This window comes from Argopecten irradians, chromosome 6 (genome assembly GCF_041381155.1).
Source record: "Argopecten irradians isolate NY chromosome 6, Ai_NY, whole genome shotgun sequence".
NCBI lineage: Eukaryota > Metazoa > Mollusca > Bivalvia > Pectinida > Pectinidae > Argopecten > Argopecten irradians.
The window spans coordinates 38,613,335-38,636,859 of NC_091139.1; the positions used below are offsets into that span (position 1 = coordinate 38,613,335).

General features: G+C 36.1%; 1 pseudogene; it reads left to right on the forward strand.

Moving 5' to 3' along the window:
* Positions 1 to 1,979: 1,979 nt before the first annotated feature.
* Positions 1,980 to 23,525, forward strand: part of LOC138325824 (acetylcholinesterase-like) — a 129,766-nt pseudogene continuing 108,220 nt past the window's right edge.

A 23,525-nucleotide genomic window follows, 5' to 3' on the forward strand; every position in this document is an offset into this window, starting at 1 on the left:
GACCTCTAAAATTAACAAGTTCTACGGTATATATCCCGAATCGGTTGAACGTTGTAAAAAAACCTGTTGTATTATACATATGTTATCTATCGTGAATTAATTACGAAGAGCGGAAATAGTAGATGATATGGAAATCGATATTTATAAAGACATTAAACATTTCTTGCCTGCGTGAAAAATCGTATTATCTTTAAATTTATTTATGTGCAAATTTAGAAATTAAAAAAGAAGCAATGGCCATGTAAAAAATGATGAGATACGAAATAGTTATCTCTACCTGCAGGTTCTGTTTTACATTTACAAATAGCTCTATATAAGTGCGTTCTGTGTCATATACAGTAACGCATGGATAGATAATACCTATTCTATAAGAAGGTCGGCATATATATGTGTAGACGATAACTTTCTTTGATGTTAAGGTTAAAGCTGGGGTTAATCCAAAACGAGGCTGTCCTGACAGGTACCGATAACACTAACAAATGCAGCGATCTGTTGTCGTTAGTTTTGTCGCCAGTGGTTTGATCTTTGACCCCGTCTGGGGTAGACAATTTGTCACAAGCTCCCTTGGGGCCTAAGATAGATTACGGCTGGGCCAGACCCAAGTTTTTAGTCGTCTATGTTTCGTATTTAACTTCAGTTCGAGGTTTCTTAACATGTTTTTTTTTTCAATTTCAAACAAAACTCATGTCATTAAATGTTGAAACAACCTTGAACGAACTGCATTATCTTACTTATCAGTTAGACAGAAACCATTGTTACCGACGACAAGACGGACGTCTCGGTAACACTACCAAAAACAACCATGCTTAGTTGTATCGACACATTAACCTTGTAGCCGATAGCCCCACCAAGCACCTAGCTCGTGAGAAACATACCTACTGTCACCATTATATGGTACTCAACGGAGGCAAAAAGTTTTGTGAATTTTGATATCTGTTCTTTCTTATCAACGTACATTGATATTCCCCATACGTGTTCATTTACCATTGTATCACCATAGTGTTTTCCCTAGCCGAGTCATAACAGAGTAGGTCACTACACGGAAGCGGTGGTGATCCAGCGTTGTTAGTTTGGAACCCCTGTCCAATAATGTCTACCGGACGATTCGTTGAGATTGCACTGTAGGATGGACAGTAATGCCATATGGAGACACGAAGTCGATATACCACTGTCTCTCATACCAAAGTCAAGAGTCACAATCTCCGAGCGGTTAAGATATATTACAGCTAACAATCTGTCCTTCCACTACTGAGTTACTAGACTGAACCACACCTACCACACCTTGTTGTTACTAACTGCTCGATTCTATGTACTTCGCATTTTCTTCAACACCAAACCCTGTCATTTTGTCAAATAATAGCCATTGTGTAGGACGAAAAAAATGAAATTAAACCAAGCAAATCAAAACTTCCAAACCACATGCAATCACTATGTACATGATTCGTGTATATATATGCATGGACCGTGTCTGTTAATAAACTTAGCTGTGGAAAGGATGTTCAACAAAATACTATCAACAACGCCAACTCTTTAATCTCCTGTCGTTTTATCACGAGTGGCGTCCCTCAGTTTTACATTATATTTAGTTTCATCAATATTATGAATAGATCCGTTTACTTTGACAAGATCAGTTTTCATAACCAAATTGAATCCGTTTGAAGTCATTATACTTGTGACTTGTGAAGCCCTGTCACTCCCATCCTACGCATCGTGGTGGTTTTACTCCGGTAACTCCAACAACAACACGCTATCCTGGTTAGTAGACTTTGAAGATATTAATGAAAGCAGCGATCGCTCTCCTTGAACAACTTTCCAAGAGCGAAAACCCATAACTTATAGATTAAGAAGAAAATGTGCTACATACGAAGTGGGGAAAATTAAGACATTTCTGTTAGAACGGCAGCGTCGTACCTTGAAGGACGAACGCCTTTTACCACTGGAATCAATTAGGCTAGTCTAAGGAATCTCTCATCGATAGCGATGCCGCGCGTTCTCCCATGCCACTCTAGCTTGTGCGCTTTGAACAGACGGGCGCGCTTTCATACAGCATACCTGTAGTTCTGTGTGATAGCCTAGGTAAACTTCATCGGGACAGGCGATATACCATTCATGTTTTATAATGTATCGAGAGACGTAAATAACTGCTTAGTTGTAACCAAAGAGGTTTGTAGCGGGTGTTCCCCTATGGAGGGTTCCGTCGGTCCTGTCGAGTTCGGACCGCCCAACAGACGTTGAGGAGTGGCCAAACTCAGGTGTCGGCCCTCTCAAGCATGCTACCTGTACAGCTTAGCCACGAGGAACGCTTATGCGCGAGTAATTGTGACCTTATGGAGTTTTGATCCTCGTATTAGTAGCCAGATGGACAATGTACCACCACAAAACGCGTCTCTTCGCTGCTGGCGCACACACCAGTACTTGTGTTATATATCTCTTATTACATATAGTCATACCGTGTTAAACATTCAAAAGATCATGATGAAAAACATTGATGATCAGATTTAACGTGATTAAGAATGAAACATTTATGTGATTAAGATGAATATCTTGCTTTTATTTCCTGTTTCTTTCACATTTCTCTTCAGCTTTTGTACATGTGGTAATCAAAATCCTATTCGTAGGACAAAGTACGGTAGAGTACGTGGATTTACAGAAACTGTGTATGACGGTAAAAAAGTGGAGAAATACCTAGGAATTCCTTATGCTAAACCACCTATTGGCGAACTACGCTTCATGGTAAGTGGAACGCATTTTGTATATTTTCATAATATTTTCGATTTTTTTTTCAGGATTCGACATTCGTCCACCACAAGATTGTTATTACTAAATAAATTTCCTTAAATTTTTCATCAAGTATAATAATGAAAATTTATTTAAGTAAATATATCTAACTAAAAAACTTCAAAATAACAGAATGCATCTCGTACATTTTGGTTTTCATATCAATACACATTTATATATAAACAACTATTGTCCTGAATTAATGTCCTCATCTGAATAGACTTTTAGACGACCATTGCTTCAGTGAAAAAATATATAACTCCCTTGATAGCAAGGAGACAAGACAATACCTTATCTTTGGTTGGCTTCCAATAATTTGTGCGGTCAGATCGGTTTTGTACGTTTTAGAAAAGAATAGCACATACTTTTATAGCCTTATACATAAAGATTTATGCAAACATGGCGTGTCTGTGTTAGAAGCGTGGCGGACACGGAACGACACTCCGGAGTAGACTCGGGACAATTCCAGTCTACTTAACAACTCTAATGGTTTCTACAGTTCACCCGTCAAGTTTGGATTAGAAAGCATTAAACTTTACTTTCGTATGTTTTCCGTCTAAACAAACATTTGATTTTACTGGAATGTCGACCTATTACGTGAAACAGTACTCTTAGGCGCGGCGTGAACCCCGTTGATGCATGCAGATGTCACCTAAAATGCTGCCCATCCAAAGTGCAATCTCTGGCATTGGTGAGAAAATCAGATGTTTGAAAAGGGAGAATTATGTCTTTGTATGCAGTCATTTGGAATTTTTGATGATTTTCAATGAGAACGCTCACGATAGAAAATTCCGTCAGTTTTAATATTATCTTATATAGAATATATTAATATATATATTTGTATATTAGTAATATTTTGACTCACGGGATGATGAGAAGAATGTTGTATACATTTGTGATGACAGATATAGATATTGATTGTGACAACAAAAATACTAAATTTCACATTATTTCAAGTCAATATTATTGAACATTAAATAACACGGAGGAATAGGTGATAAGAAAACATCATCAGCCTTTATTTATACACGTATAAAGGGTATGTAAACGATCTTATTTATGTAACTGCATAAATACTTTTATTTAAACTGATTTCACTAATAACGATATGAAAACAAACTTTTACAAGGATATCTATCAGCATTAATTTTATAAAAGTCATATAACTATACACGAATTAATTATATATAAAATTACATATATGTATTACATTACAACACGACACAATTCTAGGTACATTATAGATTAGTTATAACACAAGGATAATTGTACATGATGTAATTCACCAATATAATTGCACATAAAAGTATTGTATTAATATACATTAACAATATGGAAATATTCATTTTTCTATTCTATTAAATATAATTACGGTGGAAACAATGATCATACCATTTTACATCTCCTTTTCCCGTAATTGTACATGAACATGGCCCAGAAATTGATCTGAGGAGAATTGAGTTAGACAGTCGGACACATTTTCTTATATTATTGAATTAATTCCAGACCGTATCATACGTCACGGACTTTGATGTGGGGTCAACTCGACTAGACATCAGAAATCTATCACTACATTACACTGTATTCATTTGATAATTTCTCTATATAAAGTGTAACAATTGTTATCAAGTATAAATTGTGATATAACCCCGGAAAGATAGCTGTACTGTATCACGTGCTATCGACCAGTACCAACACCATCGTCAATAGAATATACCGTTATCACTAACTGGGGGCTATTTATTGTACGCATAAAATACGGAAGTTAGAGCCATGCAGGGGTATAAAACGTTTAAAATGAGGACATAAGAAAACGAGGAGGGATAGCCGCCATGAATTACCTCCGCTGTCTAAGTTGTTATGGAAACAACACACTTCCTCTACTTTGATCACAATGATGTCGTTTTGTATGATCATCCCATTGTTCTATTTAGGTTTTATAAACACAATTAAACCTCCCACATTAAGCCAACTTGTCATAGCTATATTGACAGTTGTGATTATTTAGGTACGTGTTAGATTTTGGGCTTGTCATGTCGGTTACTGTGAAGGCGAAAAGTCAGAATTCCGTTAGAAGTATCATTATAAAAACGGTATAAAGCTAGTATATTAATTAAGCAGACACATCGACACAATCGTCGCTCCAGTCTTCTTAAGTAAATATCTGTCTGAAAAAAAAAAGAATTAAATAAACTGTTTTCGAACTGATTAAGTTAATTAGCAAATTGAGCTTTGTTTCAAAACATAATTGGTCTTATACTTAAAATGGCATTCGATGTTTTCTTTATTTTAAAACCATGGGAGTATTGTGAAGACATTTACAGGGTCACAACTAGCCGACGACACTAAACTGTCATTGCGCATATTCGAAATCTATCATTCTCTAAGTTAGAGCAAAACAGATAAGTAAAATCAATTTATTGCTTACTAAAACATACGACTCGTGCTGAATACCCCTGGCTAGCCAAGATGACTGAAACATTTTTACAAACAAATATACTTCTTCTTGAATAGAACTGCAAATAATGTAAGCAAGTATAGAAGCAACGCAAACATATAGTGTATATCTTAATGTGATGAACGACAGCGGCGAATTCGAATGACACGGTAATACAAAGACTTTTACGGCAAAAATTGATATTTATTATAAAATATAAACTAGTAATCATTATTTTATGAAGACAGCCGAAATATACATTTTCTGCATGCCTACAGTATGACGCGTTCGTTAAATGGAGACATGCGCACTCGATTGTCAAATGACGTTTTGGATGCTCTCGAAAACACTTGAAATTAAACAGACGTTTATCTTATATAATACATGTACGTAGAAATGTTATCGTGCTGTTATAGGGACAGTTCACGGATTAGATTCCTTTTACATAACTTCATATTCATATCCTACGATTTAGATTGGAGTTATATGAGAAATATCAACGAGCGGGTTTTAATCCTAACATTTATATCATACATTGTCTATGTCTGCGGGGAAAAAGTTGATACCCTAGAAGTCGAATTCCGAAATGTCTGAGTGTCTCAAGATATATATCACTCCGCCCGGAGTATTCTCTAACCTAAAACAACATACTATATAATTAAAAAGGTGCGTCTATACATCTAATATTTCTGCTTTAAAAACGTTAAGCGGATTCTATCTCGCCACGGTAAGCACTCAGAAATGTAATACATTCTATTTGTGCCGATATTGCTAGATACATTAATCTTTCCTAAGACCTTTCATCAAAAGGGGGCCTTCGTGAAACGTTTAAATGTTACCGTATCTTCAAGTGATACGGAAGTCCTTGCTCGTAAAACCTGCACACCTCCCTCGCGACGTAGTCCCCCGTATATCTCGCTGTTTTCTGAATACACCCGATTTATGTTGCTTCAATTAACTATACTTAATACTGGCACAACATATCATTAGTGAGCAGAAGACTGTCGGTATTTCCGTAAGTTATTATCACACACTGCACTGAGGGACCTTCTGTTACAGATCTAACCTTACGTCTACAACACTGACCTCCTATTGACCGTTCACATGTATTACAATCAATGATTTACACTCCCTTTATCTGGTCTAGGTCCTGAATGGCCCGATCAGTGTTTACAAAAATATAATCCTTCCTTTTTAGTATCACACAATGTACATTGTTAGTTAAATCCTTAACAGTTCACGATACATTTTTAGGGTTTGGTGATTGTCGCAAAGGATTATACAATGATCATATAAACATTTTCTAGTGACCCATAATATAAAATGACCTGTTCCAAATAGACACTGTTCCAAAATTTTCCCGAGTTCTCTCTCTTTCTCTCTCTATCACCCCAGATTTGACCTTCAGAAACTCCTCCCTATTCCGCATGATGTAAAAGGAGAGAAAAACTTGATTGCAAAGAAATATCCACAACATAGAGGTCTCTTTTGAAAACAAAATATACAAAATTAATGACTTTAAAAGTTTTAGCAGTAAAAAAATTAATAATACATATTTTTTTCTGGATATTACAGTAGTAACTACGTCACAGCTCAAATAAAACTACGTCACAGCTTAAATAAAACTATGTCACAGCTCAAATAAAGAAATAAGACAAGGTATGTAAGATAGAAATTCGGGGACTATATTTTCTCTTATCCCAGACAGGGATATCCAGTTTTACAAATATACCAGTGTGAGATTTTTCTTTCTCTTACTCCAGACTGGGATATCCACAGTTTTCCGATGTGAGATTTTTCTATCTCACCCTAGGGTAAATACAAGCTACACGAGATCTTCGCACGTGCCCAACAATGGTATGACGTCACGACAACAGTATCATGACGTCGCGGTAATAGTATTATAATGTCACGACAACAATGAAATAACGTCACAAAGACGGCGAAGACGGCGACTCATTGAGGTCACGTCATCCTCGCTTGCATATATAAGTGACAAGTTTATTAGAGACACAAAGTGATGCACAGGGTAAGAGAAAAAGAATCATTCACCCTCTTTAGGCTGTGACAGGAGATCTCAACCCTCGGGATAAGATTCTTAAGCTGTCAAACACTCGGCATAGCCTCGTGTTTGACAACTTAAGAATCTTACCCCTCAGGTTAAGACTATCCTGTCTCACCTCAAAGGGGATGAAAAATTCTATTAATCTCACCCTTGGGTAAAGACAAGCTACACGAGATATTCGCATGTGTTCAGCAATGGTATGACATCATGAAAACAGTATCATGACGTTGCGATAATAGTATCATAACGTCACAATAACAATGAAATGACGTCACTGAGACGGTGAAGACGGCGACTCATTGAGGTCACGTCATCCTCGCTTGCATATATAAGTGACATGTTTATTAGAAACATAAAGTGATGCACAGGGTAAGAGAAAAAGAATCATTCACCCTCTTTAGTCTGTGACAGGATATCTCAACGCCCGGGATAAGATTCTTAAGCTGTCAAACACTCGGCATAGCATCTTACAAATCTTACCATTGGGTTGAGGTTCTCCTGTCATACCCAAAAGGGGATGAATAATTCTATTAATGCATCGTGTTTAGGATTCTATTTTGAATTGGGGTTTAAAAAATGCATATAAGTTTGGCATATAATTGAATGCAACTGTGATTTAATATTTCTATAGTAAATCTTTCATAATCGACAGGAAGGTTAGTTCAACAGCTATAAACTGCACTTCTTAATTGTGCACGACTGTTTAGGATGCTCATTAAAACATCTGTTGTGTTACGTCATCGAGTGCCAGAGACAGAGCAACTGTTTTCGTATTGTATGCTGTTTTCGACATAATATATAATTAACTGTTTTATTTCACGCTTGAGAAGTGCTAAACCAAGAATATGGCGACATAGTAAAGGTACCAATGACGTCGGTCTGGTTTAAGAAGGTAGGAGGAAGTGGTAAAACCATAGAAGAAACTTGTTGGTGTGTTGGTTAATTAGATTAGCCAGGATCATTTAAGGACGGCCTCCGTGTACGCGGTGTGTTGCGTGTTTGACGTCCGTACGTGTTGTTGAAGGCTGCACTATATGTTGGTGTTGAGAGGAACTCTTACCCTTTTTATAGTGCTATCTCACTGAAGTGTGCTGTCAGAGACAAAGACAATTCAATGTATTCACCAATTTGTTACGGCATAAAAAGGATAGGGTCAATAGCTAGTTAACATTAAAGACGCATGCGCATGTTACACTCTACTCTTTGAAAGATACAAAAAATAACTTTTAATGGAATCGTTTGAACAGATGTACTTCTTTATAACTAAAATCATTTTCCTAACTAAAGACACACATTATTATGATGAGATAAATGCGACAATGCAGTATAAGCTTTACAAACAAGTTTGTATTATAGTCGTCGGTTATCTTTATAATAAAGTATAGCTCAATACTGGACGCGTGTATAGAGACGAAATAAATCATTGTGATAAGAATCGTTTGTTTTCGTATTATATATGTAATCGGAGAAAATCCTGCAGAGGAATATGTAAGCGGAGGAATCAGATTTATAGTGAGTATCAGAGAGCACAAAGAGATAGGCATTAGTGGCCTCTGTAATCCTTCAGCGTAGCTAATGCTCACGATCTAACAGTGAGATTCAAACGTTAAACAAAACGATCAGTAATACAGGAAAAACGTTCGTCTTCAGACGGTGACGACCCTTTGTTTAGTAACCAGCCAGCGACCGTGTAATGCACATACATTTAACGGTCAGGACATACTAAACAACGGACCAAAGATGATCTTTAATTCCGGATTCCCCGGGGACGCACGGTATGAGTATCATTGTTCTGTAATGAACCTGCGATAGCTTCCGAGGCGGGAATATTTATAGGAATAAGCATCGTGGTCGAGGGTTATTACATAGTCTGATGGCTCAAGAGTCTTGTGTTTTATGACGATTAAGAAGTCTAGAATATGATGAGGATACTGATGTATATAGTTTGTGTGTCTGTATAGAAAAGGACCGTCTCAAGCTTAGGACTGCATGGTTATCTTCCATCAAGAATGCGTTTAAAAAGTTTGTTGCTTAGACTTCTTCATTTCTTCATTAGACAAGTTAAGTTTTGGTTTTGGTTTGAGTTATCGAATCCCAAATCAACGATCCTGATTTTGGCGGTGAACGACAGTCGCAGTATCAGGTGAAACACTACATAATGTACCATTTTACGGTTAGTCCATTGAGCCTTATAATAGCGAAGGAGTATCATAGTCACCAGTGGACTTGTATTCATATTTGAAATACATGATGAATCCCGATAGGGGTTTCGGGAGTTTTCTCTAAAGTCACAGACGAAAATTGGGTCCGAGCGGTTGAGTTCCGCGCTCGGATGATGAATGGTTTCACTCAATGGTAAATCCGTATACTCATCCCATAATCCTCAACCAGAATACAAAGGAAATTTGTTCTATAATCTGATCATAACTGTACGCTAGATTGAGAAAGATGTTAGTTACATTGTGAAACCATTCTCACAAACCCTACTCAGCTATCGCTCCAATTTCTAAACATGTTTATGTCCTGTCCGCCGCTACAGATCAGACTCAAGAACGGCTCCCCGATCACCATTCCCTAATGATTTGAGCACCGACTTAGAACTGCAAGTCCATTTAAAATGGTTTATATGTCATGTTTTGGGGAATGGAAAATATAACTATCTGGTTATAGAATGTTTAAGGCCTATCAGGCTTTAATATCGCCCTGTTTATAGAGGTGGATGGACATCTATTGCCTCGTATGATAAACTAACATTATTTGGGCCGTTCATATTGAATTAATTATTTTACAACTTTAGTGTCAATGGAAACAAAGAAAATAAACAGAGAATGATGAGACTGGTGGCGAGGTGAGTTGTAACTATGCCATAAGCTTACTCAGGTAATTTCGCTTTAGGAAAACTTGAGTCTGATAATGTAAAATTAATTTAGAAATATAATCCAACTCAAATCATGAACAGTAAATTCTGTTTACGCTTCAGATACAAGAAACGAAAATGTTTTTTTATGGAGAAATGTAGCGTAAGGTTTAGAGCAGAATATGTGATGATGGTTTGCATATAAATTATAGGAGCCCAATGGCACAAAGTATGAATTGTGTATCCATTCAAAAAGTAATAAAAACGCTGAGATTCACTGGTTTAACCTGAAGCACTGTTGACATAAACAATTTACACCTGTAAGAATAATTCCATATGTACAAAATTGCTCGCATGTTCCGCATCATGCTTTAAGTGTTCTTATGTTATAAAAGTCTTGTAATTATGTTTTATCATATCGGTTTATCTTTTTCATAACCTGTCTCTCGTTGTATCTGAAAATGTTAAACTTTGGTATTGTCTGAGAATACATTCCCCACCGAAAGTTATGCAACGATTTAATCCTGTTATCACTTGAAGTCTCTTCGCTGCTCTATCCTTCACGCCATAGTGTGGAACTGAATACTAAGAACAAATTGAGAAGTTTTTATGAATCAATATCAATGATCCTGTTATACAAGTGGAAAATACTCACACATGCAGATATTATAAGGACAATGCGCCCAGAAGTGATCAAATACACACATACATTTGCATCTAGTGCTGCGTAAATGAGAATTTGTACAAAAATGTTTTTTTTTTATGTTTTGCATGCAAAGTATGTTATCAAAAATACACATATATAAGATATCGTTAGTTGCAGACAGGACTTTAAGACATAAATGTAATATTGTTGAAATTCAAAGTCTCCTTTTTTCGATTTAGGCGCAAGGTAACACCAATATCACATCAATGATTCGGTGTGCATGCTCAAAATGTCAAGATGTACAATGTGATTTTAACAACCGGATACAAGTATAAACCGCCTAATGGTCGTGTGCGATTTAGCTTCGTGTATTTCCAGATGATTTCAATTTGCGAACATTTATCATCACGAAATAGATTAATTTTACAATTGGAAATCCAGATGTCTAAAATGAAAAAAAAAAAAATGAAAAAAATAAAAACCACACAAAAGTCAAAATTAGTTTAGTGTAGAATATGGACAATTTAAAGTACCTGTTGTCATGATGCCCCATAATGATGCGTTTGGAGAGTTGCAAAACTTAAGAAAAACTAGCGTATCTGTATTGGTTAAAACAGTACTTAACAAAAATTCTATATCCGTCAGGGTTTACTCAGTGAGTTAAATCAGATAGGCAAACACGTGGTTTAGCTGCGTATTTCACACATACCATAGTAATTGTAGATTTCGGTGAAATAACTGTGTAAATTAATGTAACAGTTAAGTGATACTTGACTCGGGTGTGTTTCTAGATTCAAATTTTTTCTCTGAAGTTTGTGGAACACGTGCCCGGCGTACGCTTGTTTAACGAACTTCCGTGGAGTAAACCGTTTAGTTGGATATATTTCATTGTAAAGTTTCTCCGATACATTATTCAGAAGGGTAAAAATGGCTGATGTATTACCTTACATATTTACGAGTCTACACGATGTTTTGCTGTTAGATTTATTTGCTGTTACTGTACTTTCTTTGACGCAATAGAATTTTAGAATGGAATTTTGCATGCCCTCGTTAGCGATAAAAGGAATTCAAACACAAACATTGGTTGGAATATTAACAACTATGGTAGTGAAATGAACGAGAATTTCGTTTGTACGATACAACATGGATATTGAAATGAACATGCATTTTATCGGTTACTATATTAACAATATGGATAGTGAAATGAACGTGAATTTCATTGGTGCACAATTTCTTTTGTAAAATAACTGCCAAAAAATGAACATTTCCAGTAACTCAATATGTAAATCCTTTAATTAAATAGAAATGCCACGGTTTCCGAGGATAGTTATAGGGATTATTTGAACGACAAATATGTTGTAACAGCATGGTTTCCAGACCTGCGCGAGTTATGGTGAGAAATTGTGGCAGGATATACAAGTGTGCGAGGACGGAAAAATGGATCTGTGACAAACTTGGGTTGGTCACAGACCTTTATGGGAATCCTTGTGAGTTGTCATACTACAGATATGTATGAGAATATTTGTGAGTTGTCATACTACAGATATGTATGAGAATATTTGTGAGTTGTCATACTACAGTTCATCAAAAGTTGTTTTTTTTCTCGTTTTTATAGAGATTTGGTATTTCGTGTTATGCCTTTTTTCGTGTCACCTCTTATGATAAAACACACTCCCATGCTTTTAAATTCTCCGTTTTTGGTTAACAACCAGTTCATTGCAATTAAGTCCAAACGACATCATTATTTGATTAGGTAAAAAACGACTTTTTGTTAATAAACATGACAATGCATTGTGTTTGGCTGAATGTTTTTGTGCGGCTGGAAACAACTTGAAACATTGTTTTAGAACTAACCAATTTAGATACAAAGATACAGCTTTGATGAAAACAACCACGTGCTACAGTGAAAAACTCCAGCATTGATGGATTTTATGGTTGACTAAGTTCAGATTGAGAGTAAAGTTTTCCAACAGACAATTGGAATACCCCGCGGATGAAAGTATGCGCCATGGAGGACCAAAATTCACGGAAACTGCATACACTACATGTTAGCTTTCATCGATTTTACCGACAACGTCACCAACAGGAACAGCTAACAATAGCCCATTGCTAAGTGTCACGATTTCCATGTTCCCCATTGTAAAGCTTTCATTTTGAGATGGTATCATCCTTACAAATTGATTCCATTTTCAAGGTCTTCTTTTTGATATCACGATGCTTATGATTATCACTGCTTTTGGTTTCAAAAAAATGTGTTGTTGTGAAATTACAGAACATGATAACCGCAAGTAGAATTATTGTATTTCAATCTAGAAATGCTACATTAAAAGAAAGAGATTCGTATGCTTTATCTGACTAACCCTTTATGTAGAGCGTGATAATTTAACATGGGTCCCCGTAGTTTGACGTAATAAAGGAATGGCTTTTTGATTCTGTTCTTTATATGCTTATATTAGCACCTGTCACGTTTAGCCAGTGGAGCAGGTTAAACCCTGGTACCCCCTGTCGAGTGGAGCAGGTTTAGGTTAAACCCTGGTACCCCCTGTCGAGTGGAGCAGGTTTAGGTTAAACCCTGGTACCCCCTGTCGAGTGGAGCAGGTTTAGGTTAAACCCTGGTACCCCCTGTCGAGTGGAGCAGGTTTAGGTTAAACCCTGGTACCCCCTGTCGAGTGGAGCAGGTTTAGGTTAAACCCTGGTACCCCCTGTCGATAGATGGTCACTTGCTATTCCCGTTTAAAATGAAGGGATCTTCTTCTATAACCAGTTTAATGATAAATGTGGTGTGGTGTATATGGCAGGTGTCTATATAGCGAGGTAGGATATAAAGAATGAAGAGTTCTGACGTCACACGGAGAATACTACAAACTTACTAATTTTGGCGAAATCATATTTTAGCGCAAATTCGATTTTAAACAGATTAGTGCAATGGTTAAAGTGAACAGTCGGGCAAGGATGGCTAAAGTCGGTAAAAATGATGTGAATGTATCCAGTATAATTTCTTATGAAATGGAAAAATAAAATCTCTCGTCAAAATCTGTCTGCGTACGAAGATATTAATTTAAAGTATAGGAACCCTAAAACGTCCTCCCGGCTGACTATGTCTGTGGTTACATTTCCACGCAGCCTCGCTTTCAATGCTTTCAACTTTTCTTTATTTCAATGGTCAGAACTGGGAAATGCAAGCAGAACTTGATCGTCGTATTAATGAACGCATTAAGACTGGTTTTCTTTGCCCGACTATTCACTTAAATTTTCGTATATAAAATAAATGTTGTATTAGCAGTGTAAGAAAATCAATTAGCACAATCTTATTTAAACGCAAAATATCTGACTCGATAAGCGCTAAAGTCTTAATGCTAAAACATATGTACATTGTATGTACTATTATGGTTACTGCGGTCTCCTAGAAAATGTGTAGAGACCGCTGTTCTATTATCTACACTGTAAAACTAATGCATTGCCTTAATTTGAATAGTAGCATTTAATAAGACACAGGTACTGCTCGCCTGAAAAGCCATCGTACAGAGACTTACCAAAAAGTCATGTAGAAAAAGTGTAGCTTGATGGCGCAATTAGACATATGCTATCAGGAAAATCAGCATGTAGACACAAAGACAAGGGTGCACTGACAGGGTGATGTTAGGATAAATAGAACACTAACTTTCGGCAATAGCCAAAGCCAGATTATGGCAATAATGTCATAACGATAAATAGATTGATTTATCTAAAGTTGTACCCCCAAATATGGTGACATATCCTTACCTATCTTGAACTAAAAGTTGTAATGACCACGACTTTGAGACAAAGACAAACAGCGTTTGCCATCAATCTATCCGTCAGTTATGTTGGTATATACCAAATTGGGAGTCTAGGGGATCATAAACTCTTAGAGAGTAAAAAAGGTGGGAACACTGACAACGTTCAGACAATGAGATACAAAGACAAATTGCACAGTGGCAATTCAAGTGTTCCAAACCTCACACTTATCATTATACACACGAGCTCCAATTCTCGGGAATATTGATCATTTGCGTCAGTGAGTTAATTTGTAATTTGGTACAGAGTATGACGAGGTTATGATGGGTATATTTTGAGTGTGTAATAGATCGGAACTATCTCCGGATACTCCTTATCGCCGACACATGTCTGGGGACTCCGCCGCTTCGGCAACAATAACATTACATTTGACAAAACAGTTGATGAAATAGTACCGAATTGATTGGGTACATGGGTTTTGGGAGATTGTATCGATTTCGGACACTTCTGTCTCTGCCCAAAGTAAATCTAATTCCCGTAACTTGAGTTCACGAAGTCGGAAAAAGGGCACAGATATGACATGTTGTGTGGGGGTATCACGGGGGAATGTTAGTGACAAAGGAACTCCAGAGACCAGACCGGGTTGAGAGAGAGGACAGATACATATCAATAAGGGAATTCATACACGCATAGTATATATCGTATCGACATTTATAAACCAACCGGACAAAAGTTTCAGAGACTGACGAGTCTTTCACATGCTTCGTAGCTTGTCAATAACCGGAAGTATTCAAGGTAGACTACTGACGTTGAGGAAAATGGTGAATCGTAACATGACAGTAAAATGTGAACACATAATAGAATCGTTTATGATCATCAAAGTGTGATATAGAGAGTGTATCACAGTAAACTGTGTTACACATATACAAACAAAGGCAAACCTATTTTATATTCATTATTCTCCATAACTTCAGCACTCTACACAGTAAAATCATCCAAGCGGTCACGTGATTCCTTTTGTATGTTTAATGTTTATCGAGTTTGTCACTATTTATATGAATTACTGTGTAACAATTACATTAGCAATGGTATTGATAATCTCCGAGGATATCCGAACGTTTAACGATACAAACGGGACCACATAAATATACAATATGAAGTCTCGTTTATGTATTCTGTTACGGTTCTTATTTAAACTTGGAGGGAGTATCTGTGGCGTATTCTCTACCGGACTATGAAATATGGGGTGGGTTTTGAAATCGTTTAAAATCAAATTTCGGTAATTAAATTCTGACGTCACTTTTACGATAGGTTAACTACCCTTCGAGTATTACAATGGATCGTCATGTTTTGTTTAAGTGAACCTGATGTCTAAGCTAGTGAGTTGTGATGTGTCAGTCTAAAAGCACCACGATCGTTCTCTGCATGCAGTCGAACACATCCGTATCTACTTACTTTTTATATATGTATAGTCATTGTAGTCATAATTGAATAAACCTTTGCGTTCACCAGCATTTTGCATAGTAAATTTTGCTACAGTTTTCCTGAAATGTCAACAAATGAAACAGTGATATAATATATCAAATAAACAAAAGAGCTAACTTCCTCTCTGGCATATACAGAGTTATAAACATCAATTGAATTTCTATATTATCATGAAATAACAAGTGTATTTCGTTTTCAGCCTTTCCTCATTGCGGGAAGACATTACATGTTTCCTCTTTCTACAGAACACAGTGTTTTCGGCGAATATGTATTCAACAGATGTCACTATGTTGACTCATAAAAAATGATATTTGTAGATTTGATGGCATTTTCATACAATGTCTACGTAGTCAGTTTTAAAACGGGGTTATTTAACGTTACAGTGATCGTTAATTAGAAACATAGTTCACTGATTTATATTATTATTTCATATTCGGAATTTACGTACCCGGCCTACTATACATTTTTAAGTCTTTTGAGTCATATTATTGCAGATAGATCCTTTAGTAAACACGATGTGATTTAGTAAGACACCAGTTTGAAATGACTTGATAATACGGGGCCAGTTCCAACTATTTCGCTAGTTACAAGGGTTGAAGGTTACTGATGTATACGTATAACTTATAATGTTCGTGGGTACGTTATTTTGTGATTTGGAGCTTTTTGATTGTATTCGGAGAGTAGAAATGGTGTTGGCCTGTCGGACAGCGTTTTAATAAAGTATAAACCAGGCTGTTTTTCAATTCGCGGTTCAACAGTAATCACGAATACAAATGAAGATTTTACACTACAAACATTCCATGTTATACAGTATTATACAGCATTAAAAGACCGTCCCGCCCTCACAGCGAAATTCAGCATACAAGCCATGCGGGGGTGGAACACAAGGGAATGTCTTCGGGACGTAATTACTGATTTTACATGTTTAAATTAAGACACGGATAATAACAACATAAGGATGATAAGTTATTCTTGTTATTCAATTGAATTATAAATGTTTCTGTCGTTTTTTGATATTTTCCTTAGTTACGGGGAAGTAACATCCTTAAACAACAGTTCTATAGGAAAAGATAAACCATCTCATACTCATAACGTCCTTTTTATTGTTGTTGTGTGAAACATCTGGGTTTAAATTATCGATTAGATATGAATACGATTAGAATCTTAATAACCTGAATCCTGCAGACAATGTACATAGAAAGAGCATTTGTGAAGTTTTAGGAGAAATCCGTTTTTACGCCACGTCATCCTGCCGTCCCCAATCATGCTTTACATCTGTCAAACGAACTGCTAGCTCGTGATATTTAATGTTTAATTCCGACAATAGTCAATGCTAATTTCCCTGATAAGTCATTTAAATGACTAGAAGATTCCCTTCAATGGTAGTTATAAATCGATCGTGTAAATGTATCGTGCACGTATTTCTATAGAGAATGAGGTTGTTAGATATGATATTGCTTATCACAGAATACAAGCTATCGGCGATTATCAAGGCAATTAAACAAGACACTCGCCGTTCTCGTTCTATTTGAAGATTACAATTAAAAGTGACAATGTAAGGAAATGTATAGTTGCTATATATCTGGATATATCTGCATCGATAACAATAGAAATATTCCTGGAAAACCATGATGGCAGTACATAAAACCAGCGATATTCAGGTAAACTCACAATCTGGATTGAAATACCAGGACCAGATTTTATTATTTACACTACAGGTGAAGGGATCCGACAGAACGAAAATTTCGCAATCCGAACAGTGTTAGTTGGGGCCGGAATATCGAGGATGCTATATGTACAATTTTGTATTTCATAATCATTTCCCATTTTCCTATACATTGTATCAATAAATTGTCATGCTTTGTTAAATTGTGTTTCTTTGATATTTAATATTTACTAAACACAATGTATCATATTCACTATGTGTTGTTGATCCAAAGATTTTATTTGACAATTTCCACAGTGATCATGTCAGCATATCGAAGCGACTATCACTTCGTCATAGAAACATCCTTTTTCTGAGGATGTGAATGTGGCGCAAGGGTAGAAGGCGCAGGTATGTTTGGCTAGGCGATTGGGTGCCATAGATCGTGAGTTCGAGGCCCGGATAGGGCACGAGTCAATAAATTGTCATGCTTTGACAATTGGCCCAGTTTCATAAACATTCTTTAACTTTAACTTCCCCACAGAAAATCATTACAAAAGGTAAGGAAAAAATCTTAAGTTAAGGAGCCTTCCTTAAAATCTGTAATGCTTTCCTATGGATAATTTTAAGTTAAGGGATTCCTTAAATTTAAGGAATGTTCATGATACTGAGCCCTGTGATCCTTTTAATATGAGTATTAGTAGAAAAAATATTGTAAGAAAGCCACAATGCATATATGGAAATTGTGTCGACGAAATGAATTCTATACACATATATAATGTTTTCCGATTGATGTTTCATATCGTAAATCTAAGTTAAGGTTTTATTTAATATAATTGTTTGAACGATAACATAACATAACAATTCGTTTCGCGTTTTTGAACTTCACGCACTAGTAAAAATATTTTATGACGTCATTCGATAAAAAACGCTATGAAAAGCGAAATTGAATTCATCAAGTTCTTCTGAATTTTAGAATCTGGTAAAATAAAAGCTAATTAGGTTTCTCAATTTATGTATGGAATTAGACATTTAATCATTGGAAATTTAAGGATATTTACATGGAAGTTTTTTTTCATCTTGAAAGGAATGTAATTATAAGTTACTAAACACCTTTGTCATAGGAACTAGAATGGGTGCGGCATAAAAGACAATTATAAGAAAAACATATCTTCGGTTCCCTATCCTTCATACTAATGAAATTGTTCCACATGTAGAAGTTTATTATTGTAAGGTAAATGAATAACTAATATCAATATCTGTAAGTGAATCTAGGTCGTAAACGCTATATGGTTCCAGTACAACTAAAGTAGTATCAAGGCTTAAGTTCTAATGTTCCGGTTTAACTAATGTAGTATCAGGCCTAACGTTATATGGTTCCAGCTTAACTTATGTATTATCAGGCCTAACGTTATATGGTTCCAGCTTAACTAATGTATTATCAGGCCTAACGTTATATGGTTCCAGCTTAACTAATGTATTATCAGGCCTAACGTTATATGGTTCCAGCTTAACTAATGTATTATCAGGCCTAACGTTATATGGTTCCAGCTTAACTAATGTATTATCAAGACTAACGTTATATGGTTCCAGCTTAACTAATGTATTATCAAGACTAACGTTATATGGTTCCAGCTTAACTAATGTATTATCAAGACTAAAGCTATATGGTTCCAGTACAACTAAAGTAGTATCAAGGCTTAAGTTCTAATGTTCCGGTTTAAGTAATGTAGTATCAGGCCTAACGCTATATGGTTCCAGCTTAACTAATGTATTATTAAGACTAACGCTATATGGTTCGTCTAGGCCAATGATTATATAACATTTCTTTAAAAAAATTTTCGTTGCTTGCATGCAAAATGTAACATTAGGATTGGGTTGGGTTTTATCATACCTCTATGTGAACAAAACTGAGCCTGGTATGACAAAGCGCCTGTCCTGACGTCTCAATAGAAATTGTGTAAAATAAAACAGATCATATGACAAATCGAAGAATTAATAATTATCATTGCTGTCACTTGTTGTCATCGGATTATGAAAAAAACGGCTCTTTGAAACCTTTGTGGAACCATTTTTTGCATATGAATCAAAACAAAACGCTAAGTAGAAAGACAAGTAAGTAATGCGGAACACTTCTGTAGAGTTGCTTTCGTAGGCAAAGATAAATAATTTCTGAAATAAGTAAGGTCTTAGATATAAAACACCGAATTGAAGAGCAATATATCATAATTATCATAAAATATGAGGTCCCCTTATGATGATATCGTTGTAGATAAAGGGTGATATGTTCGCATAACTCAAAAATGAATGTTTTAGTGACATTGTGTTGCAAAGGTAAATATTTAGCAATCAGATGTGATTTACACACTTAATGAAGACCATGATGTTCTATTTTGATAAATATTAGTTATTACAATTAAAAAAAAATCAATATATTATATTTTTGTTGGAATAGATAACCAGCTATACATATGTCAAGGTTTTCGTTGAAACAATGACGTGTGACAAAGTCGATTACGTCCCAATAGAGATCGATGATGAAATCACGAAAGCTGTTTCTGCATCTAGCAGACATATAAATGATAACATGACTTTTTATTTTATAGGAAAGAAAATGCGCAACAGTAGATATGTTTATGACAACTCATGATGTAAATCGCTAAATATCATTATACCCAAAAACCTATTTATTATTTTAAAATTCATTATCACGACTGCCAAGCGCCACAGAGAAAACGAATCTCGATATCGACAGATCAGTCATAGCCATCAAAGTAGACAATGATCGCAGGTAACTCAATCTCACCATCCGACTGGGCACTCTAGGTAGGTAACAAAATATGCCTTGCGGTGTAATTTGTATTCCAAACCGGCTGTTTTGTCGGCGTTTGATTTAACTCGACAGTGATATCGCGGGAATATACGCCATCGAGAAAGCCCAGTGGGACATAGAAGCGCACCAAACAATCTAGAGTTATCTAAAATGTACCCTAGTCACATCACTTTCATTTCCCAGTTGCCTTGGATTGTATTAGGGACCCCACGCCATTAAACGTACACGGATGTCTGGACATAAGCAAATATTATTGATATACTGAACATGCACTTTATTTGTTTCTCTTGCGTACTCGTCCCAATGTAAAACTCTAGCCGCCTGACGGATGTGCCGGGTAATGTAAGTGTGACAGCCTGATGTGAAACAATGGCCTGTACCTCAAGGTTATCTACAAACCCACTTTATGACAAGATGAAGACTGATAACAACAGACGATAATGGTGTGAGTCTAGCACGATTTCATAAAACCTCGGCGTCCATTCCTTCTACATGGTGTCGTCAGCTCTCTTTCATGTTAGGCGTTCGGGACATTCGTAACCTATCTGTCCTGGACGTGCGTGCACATGCACAAACCTGTCACATACATCATATCCACCGCGTGCTCTATACTTATCGACCTACCCTTTAGTCAAATTTTATATTTCATAATCCATAGAGGGTGGCATGATGATTGTTATTGAAAACATTTTGGATGATTCGCCATTTTATAATCCCGACCTTTTCTTTCAAGCCAGATTTATTATAGGATATCGACAAATTCCTCTGGGAAGCGTTATTTTTTTTCTACATGCTATGAGGCAGTACATAAATCGGTGGTCGTATAGACGTTGTGTATTTTAGTGTTTCATTTCTTCAATATTTCGTTGCTTTCATGTTTGCGTACATAAAACATGCAAGCTATATTGGTAAACAGAAAATACATTTTACCGAAACATTTTCAAATAATGAAATAGCCGTTAAGAAGATCTGCAGACGACAGTTAATATGCGTTATGTATGTTACAATGAACAATGTCCATACTTGAAGTTAAAGTTAGAAAGAAAGCTTGAAATGAATTTTTGAAAAAAAAGAAGTAATTTCTTTGCATGATATAGGTGTCAAAACCACGAATTTGACAAATAGAAGTAACCACCGATACCAAAAGATTGGAAATTGTTATGTCAAAAGCACATTGAAACTGAATTATTTTAAAGAAACTGTTTTGACCTATCACTATGGATGGAAATTCGTGTATATTAAGGAAAGGCCAAAACCGTGATTGAAGGGTCACTACGGACGACAGAACTTATCTCTAGGGTGAAAGGTCACCATAAGTACGAAATGAAATTAAAACTAAAATAGATGAAACATCACTACCATGGATGAAAAGTGTTTGCTTTTGTTTAAAGGCCATTAATGTAGATGAAAGGTCATTGTCGTTGATGAAACTTTTAAAGAAAGATTGTTATTGGGTGATCAGTTGATATTCGATGATCAGTAAGTATTGGGTGAAAATTTGATATTGGGTGATAGGTGGTGTTAGGTGATCATTTGATATTGGGTGATAAGTTGGTATTGGTTAAACAGTTGATATTGGGTGATCAGTTGGTATTGGGTGAAAAGTTGATATTGAGTGATCAGGTGGTGTTAGGTGATAAGTTGATATTGGGTGATAGGTGGTGTAAGGTGATCATTTGATATTGGGTGATAAGTTGGTATTGGTTAAACAGTTGATATTGGGTGATCGGTGATATTGGGTGATCGGTTGATATTGGGTGATCAGTTGGTATTGGGTGAAAAGTTGATATTGGGTGATAGGTGGTGTTAGGTGATCATTTGATATTGGGTGATAAGTTGGTATTGGTTAAACAGTTGATATTGGGTGATCAGTTGGTATTGGGTGATCAGTTGGTATTGGGTGATCAGTTGATATTGGGTGATCAGTTGGTATTGGGTGATCAGGTTGGTATTGTGTAAACAGTTGATATTGTGTGATGAGTTAGTATTAGGTGATCAGTTGATATTGGGTGACAGTTGATATTGGGTGATCAGTTGATATTGGGTGATAAGTTGATATTGTGTGATTAGTTGGTATTTTTTTATCAGTTAGTATTGGGTGCTCAGTGGATATTGGGTGATCAGTTGGTATTGGGTGATAAGTTGGTATTGGGTAAACAGTTGATATTGGGTGATCAGTTGGTATTGGGTGATAAGTTGGTATTGGGTGATCAGTTGGTATTAGGTGATCAGTTGATATTTGGGTGATCAGTTGATATTGGGTGACAGTTGATATTGGGTGATCAGTTGGTATTGGGTGATCAGTTGATATTTGGTGACAGTTAGTATTTGGTGAAAAGTTGGTGTTGGGTGATAAGTTGGTATTTGGTGACAGTTAGTATTTGGTGAAAAGTTGGTGTTGGGTGATAAGTTGGTATTTGGTGACAGTTAGTATTTGGTGAAAAGTTGGTGTTGGGTGATAAGTTGGTATTTGGTGAAAAGTTGGTGTTGGGTGATCAGTTGGTATTTGGTGACATTTAGTATTTGGTGAAAAGTTGGTGTTGTGTGACAGTTGGTATTGTGTGATCAATTGGTATTGGGTGCTTAGTTGATTTTGGGTGATCAATTGGTATTCGGTGATCAGTTGATATTCGGTGACCGTTGATATTGGGTGATCAGATGGTATTGGGTGATAAGTTGGTATTGGGTAAACAGTTGATATTGGGTGATCAGTTGGTATTGGGTGATCAGTTGGTATTTAGTGATCAGTTGATATTAGGTGATCAGTTAGTATTTGGTTATCAGTTAGTATTTTGTTATCAGTAAGTATTGGGTGATCAGTTGATATTGGGTGATCAGTTAGTATTAGGTGATTAGTTGGTATTGGGTGATCAGTTGGTATTGGGTGATAAGTTGGTATTGGGTGAACAGTTGATATTGGGTGATCAGTTGATATTGGGTGATTAATTGGTATTAGGTAAAATACCATTACTTTTTGTGAAAGGATATCACGTTTGGTGTAAAGTCATAAGAGTTGGTAAAAC